Source organism: Bison bison, unplaced genomic scaffold (assembly GCF_000754665.1).
Source record: "Bison bison bison isolate TAMUID 2011002044 unplaced genomic scaffold, Bison_UMD1.0 scf7180017864035, whole genome shotgun sequence".
NCBI lineage: Eukaryota > Metazoa > Chordata > Mammalia > Artiodactyla > Bovidae > Bison > Bison bison.
Genome location: NW_011494607.1, coordinates 2,382,564 through 2,388,614, shown reverse-complemented (window position 1 = coordinate 2,388,614; position 6,051 = coordinate 2,382,564). Strand labels below are relative to the sequence as shown.

Below are 6,051 nucleotides of genomic sequence, written 5' to 3'. Positions count from 1 at the left end.
GGATACCTGTGTTCCCCATCCTGAACCCTCCTCCCTCCTCCCTCCCCATACCCTCCCTCTGGGTCATCCCAGTGCACCAGCCCTAAGCATCCAGTATCGTGCATCGAACCTGGACTGGCAACTCGTTTCATACATGATATTATACACATTTCAATTCCATTCTCCCAAATCTCCCCACCCTCTCCCTCTCCCACAGAGTCCATAAGACTGATCTATACATCAGTGTCTCTTTTGCTGTCTCGTACACAGGGTTATTGTTACCATCTTTCTAAATTCCATATATATGCGTTAGTATACTGTATTGGTGTTTTTCTTTCTGGCTTACTTCACTCTGTATAATAGGTTCCAGTTTCATCCATCTCATTAGAACTGATTCAAATGTATTCTTTTTAATGGCTGAGTAATACTCCATTGTGTATATGTACCACAGCTTTCTTATCCATTCATCTGCTGGTGGGCATCTAGGTTGCTTCCATGTCCTGGCTATTATGAACAGTGCTGCGATGAACATTGGGGTACACGTGTCTCTTTCCCTTCTGGTTTCCTCTTGTCCTATGCTTTTTAATAGTTGGCTTATATTTTTAGGTCTGATGGTTATATATATAACCCTCTTTGAGACAAATTTTTTGTGTGCTCTAGGTTTATGTTTTTCCATATTTATATCTAGTTCTTCTAGCACCATTTATTGAAAAATTTACATTTTTCCCATTAAAAAACCTTTGTATAGAGATCAAAGCATGGATCAAAGGAACAAAATAGACCTACACATGTATGGTTAATTGATTTTTGACAAATTGTCTTGATTTCTTCAGCTTTATTATATGTCTTGAAGTCAAGTAATGCATGTTCTTCAACTTTGTCCTTTTTAGAAACTATTCGTGGTCATTTATATTTCTTTATAATTTTAGAATTAACTTACTAATTATTGCAAAAAGCCTGCTTGTTTGTTGGAATTGTATTACAACTTTATTTCATTTATGTAGAATTATCTCAACAATTTGAAATCTTCAGAAACATCATCTTATCTTTCCATTTCTTTAGATGTTTTAAAACTTTGTCCAACAGTGTTTCAAAGTCCTTAATATATAAAATAGTCACATACTCAGCCAAAGAATTAAATGTATCACTGTGCATACTTCTGGAGCTCTTTTTCTGTATAGCACCCTCATCTATAGACTATTACTTTGTAGTTTCCAGCCACCTAAACTTCCCTCAATCCAGCTTTTCACTCTTTAACTCAGTGAAATCATTCTCCATGAACTTAGATGTGGACTGGGATGCTTTTGAACTGTGGTGTTGGAGAAGACTCCTGAGAGTCCCTTGGACTGCAAGGAGATCCAACCAGTCCATTCTGAAGGAGATCAGCCCTGGGATTTCTTTGGAAGGAATGATGCTGAAGCTGAAACTCCAGTACTTTGGTCACCTCATGTAAAGAGTTGACTCACTGGAAAAGACTCTGATGCTGGGAGGGATTGCGGGCAGGAGGAGAAGGGGACGACAGAGGAAGAGATGGCTGGATGACATCACCGACTTGATGGACGTGAATTTGGGTGAACTCCGGGAGTTGGTTATGGACAGGGAGGCCTGGCGTGCTGCAATTCATGGGATCGCAAAGAGTCAGACACGACTGAGTGACTGAACTGAACTGAACTGTGCTTCCAGACAGAAATCCAGGGCAATGTAGGGTCTCACTGATTTGTTTCCTGTATCTCAACCGTTTAATGTATTTTTGTCCAGTTTTCTCACTGTTAATGGTGAAAGAGCTAGTTGTTACTCTACCTTGGTCTGAAGCAGAACTCCTTAAAATCATTGTATGCTATGGAATAAGAAAATTATTTAATTTCTTTAATCCTGATTAGTGAGTGAGTTCTCAATGCATTGTTTAAAATTTTTTATTCATTGATTTGATAAAGTATTCATTGATAAAGTATCAACTGTATCATAAATTACTTCTTAATTATACTTCTATCTCTATCTGGCTGTGCTATTATCTGTCATTCATATGTTTGTTCTTACTTAAAAATGTATCTAATAGTTTAATAATATGAAGTTTAAAATAGATTTTAGTATAGTACAGTACCTTCTAATGATCTTTCATTTCCTGTAATTGATATGTGTGACATGCTATGATGAAAATAGGAATATAAGGTTTTGTATATTTGTCATTAATCCATAGAATTTTTTTATTTTATTAAAAATACAATTTAACCTTATTTTCTGGAGAAGGAAATGGCAACTCATTCCAGTATTCTTGCCTGAGGAATCCCGTGGACAGAGGAACGTGGTGGGCTAGAGTCCCTGGGCTTGCAAAGTCAGACACGACTGAGTGACTGAGCATGAACACATGAACCTTATTTTGGTAAATTATATATTATTCTTAATTTAGTTGTTTAGTATATTTTATGAAGGATAAGAAAAGATTGGTCTGAAGAAAGCATTCCTTGTTAAAACAGTTTTATTTTCTGTATGCTATGTTTTAGATGGATGGATGAACTATATCTGAGCTATTAGTTAAAAAAACTTTTACAAATTCAAAGTAATATTAATAATTTAAATGTATAAGTGTTAAATGTAATCTAAGGATTTAGGATGAGCAGTCTACATAAGGAGTTGAGAACTTGATTTGTCCAGTCTTATAGCAATAAAAGTGTACTTTTGAAGACTGAACGATACTGAACTGAACTAAGTAAACAAAATTCCAATAGAATATGAACTTTTAAAAATGAATATGTAGAGAAATTCACATATGAAAGCTACAGTTGAAATTAAGTTTTCAGAAAGAAACATAAATATTAAAAACCTTATGTCAATGTAGAAGATGTGAAAGAAAAAAATTGTTCATTTGACTCAAGAAAGATTTAACTTTGATCATTCATTAATTTATTCAACCTACAAATATTTATTAAGCTTAGTTAGCATCTGCAGTATAATGTATTGCTATTTGAGAGAATAAAGTGATGTAAGAGTTTCTCTGACTTCAGTGAAGTTGCATATTCATAAAGATCAACTTAATTTTTATACAGATGTTAAAAGTGATAATTATATATTCTCTTAAAGAATATATATATGATTTATTTTATAACATTAATGAAAACCATGCTAATATTAGGAATTATGTTAGCCTCATATTGGTATTTTCCAGCTTTAAAAATATTGCTTGATTTTAGTTGCATATTTTATACCAACAAACAACCTAAGCAATCTTAACAATTGAAAAAAATTGTCACAAATGTTGCCACAATTTTGATCAATGAGAAAGAAGATCTATAGTTTTTCACTCTGAATTTGCTTTATTCCCTTGGGTTTCCCTTCAACCTGAGAAAACAAAAACTTTACTGAGTTCAGTGATTGAGAGAAAGCATTTCCTGGGGGAGCAAGAGATCAAGAAAAGGAGACTAAAGATAGTTAAACACAAGATTGTATTCTGAAACTATGCCTCTTGTGTTTATACCTCAAGAGTTCAAAATAGCATTATTATTTTTTATACATTTTTATTGCAGTATGGTTAACATATAGTATTATAGGTTTCAGGTGTACAATATAGTGATTCACAGATTATATTCCATTTTTAGTTATAAAATATTGGCTATATTTCCTGTGCTATACAATATATCCTTGTGGCTTATTTATTTTATACACAGTAGTTTACAAGTATATTTTATTACATCAAAATTAGTTATCTGGATATTCATGACTACAATGCAGTCTGGGAGGTGTACACTTTAGCTTTCCATTTAGTGCTTAATAATAGACAATAAAAGATGTCATTGACAAAATTTAGGAATAAGTGATATTTCATAGGAAGATCTATAGAATATCTAGGACTAAGAATTAATCTTATCTTTGACTTCCTTGGTGGCTCAGATGGTAAAGCGTCTGCCTATAATGCAGGAGACCCAGGTTCGATCCCTGGGTTGGGAAGATCCTCTGGAGAAGGAAATGGCAACCCATTCCAGCATTCTTGCCTGGAAAATCCGATGGACGGAGGAGTGTGGAAGAGTCGGACACAACTGAATGACTTCACTTTCACTTTTTCTTTTGTTAATAACAGGATAAATTCTCATAAAGAAACAAGAAAAAGAAACAAAAGAAAAATGACAAGCATTATGACTAAGAGATATTGTAATAGTTAAAAATATCCAGAAATGAAATGTTAACCTCACAACAATCAATAAAATACAAATGAAAAGTCTGAGATACCGTCAAACTGGTACTGTTGCTCACATGACCTCTTTATGGTCTCTTTACCTTTATCTTGTCCTAATCACTCACTTCCCCCTTTATGTTCATAAGGGATGATGAGACTGATTTTTATGTAATGAATTTTTATACCTTGAGCAGCATGTCCTACAGCAAAATCATAGAATATCCTGTGAAATGATTTATGAAAACACAAAGGTTTTATGGTCTAATACATGCAGAATAATAAATATAAACTATTTCTCATCTTATAGATTCAGTAAACTTAAACACAATAGTTTCTCTCATTAGTTTCTCTCATATGTTCTATTGAAGAAATCTACTTGGCAGTCATTCCCAAATTTATTTGAAAGATGGCTTAGTGCACTGGTTATGAGCTCAAAGTTTGCAGTTAGGCAACTCAAGAGCATATTCTAACTGCCATTTGCCAGCTGTGTGTATCAATAATTGGACCAATTATTTGATCTCTTTGTTTATCAGTTTCATCATCTACAAGGTGGTGTTAATAATAATAATAATAACGGCTTCATAAGTTTCTTATGAAGATTGAATCAGTTAATATATGTCAAGTGCTTTGAATCGTGTTGATATAAGTGCTCCCAAAAGATCTATTTTTATGATTTAACTTGGGTATCTTTTTTAAAAAAAGTAGCACATACTAGTAGCTTATTATTAACAACCTACTTATCATTCACTGACTAATTCACAAATGCTGGTCATGTGTGAGCTGTTGTCTTAATTTGGGTTGCTCTAACAAAATACTGCAGACTGAATGGCTTAAACAAAAAGATTTATTTCTCACAGTTATGAATCATGGGACTGGCAGATCCCAAGTCGGTGAGGGCCCACTTACTGGCTTGTAGATGGCTATATTCTTGTATTTTTACATGGTGCAGAGCAAAGAGTGAAGAAGCAAGATTCCAGTTCTCTTTTTATAAGGGCACTAACTGCATTCTTGAGGACTCACTCTCATGAACTAAATACTCCTCAAAGGTGTATCTCTTAACATCATCACATTGGGGATTACAATTTCAACACAGAACTTTAGGGGAGACACAAACAAATACTCACATGGCAAAATATATCAGGCCTATATTTTTAGTTAACAGGCACCCATAGGGTAAACTTTGGCTTGTCGTACTCCAAAGCCTATGCCAGCAATGGATGGGCTTAACAGTCTTATTCTATTTATTGAAAATACTTGAGACATTGAACATGACCATCTACTACCAAGAATTCAATTGCAGAGGAATCTATTATGTTCTTGGAACATTTAATAGTGCTGTCTAAAAGGTTTTTCTGTGGCTGATTGCATCAGGGGTAAGTTTCTGACCAAAGGATGAATGATCAGTTGCCTGATGAGTTCTGCCAAACATGGATAATAGGTCATTAAATTAAGAATTCCAGACTTTCTCTTATGGCATTTGAATATCAGGCATACTGAGAGAGTCTTTAACCTCATGAATACTGGATGGAGAGCCAGAATGCTGCTGACTCATCATAATGGTTAAGTCTTAGGCTCAAAATACTCACTTCTGATAAAACCATATGAGCCAAGTTTGCTGATAATTTTCTACCAGATCTATTACTACTGTATTTAATGTCTGGGAGATGTGGCTTGTTGCTGTTCACATTTTCCCCTTTTCTCATGTATCCTTTTGGTACAGGAAGCTTTTTACTAGCTAAGATGGTACAAAGATGATGCTGACACTTTTCTCTAATGCTGCTGCTACTACTACTGCTAAGTCACTTCAGTCGTGTCCGACTCTGTGCGACCCCATAGACGGCCTCCCACCAGGCTCCTCTGTCCCTGGGATTCTCCAGGCAAGAATACTGGAGTGGGTTGCCATT

General features: G+C 34.7%; 1 non-coding gene across 1 annotated transcript; it reads left to right on the top strand.

Moving 5' to 3' along the window:
* Nucleotides 1–3,849: 3,849 nt before the first annotated feature.
* Nucleotides 3,850–3,921, top strand: TRNAY-AUA. Its single transcript has one exon. It is a non-coding gene; the product is annotated as a tRNA-Tyr (tRNA).
* The last annotated feature ends 2,130 nt before the right edge of the window (nt 3,922–6,051 follow it).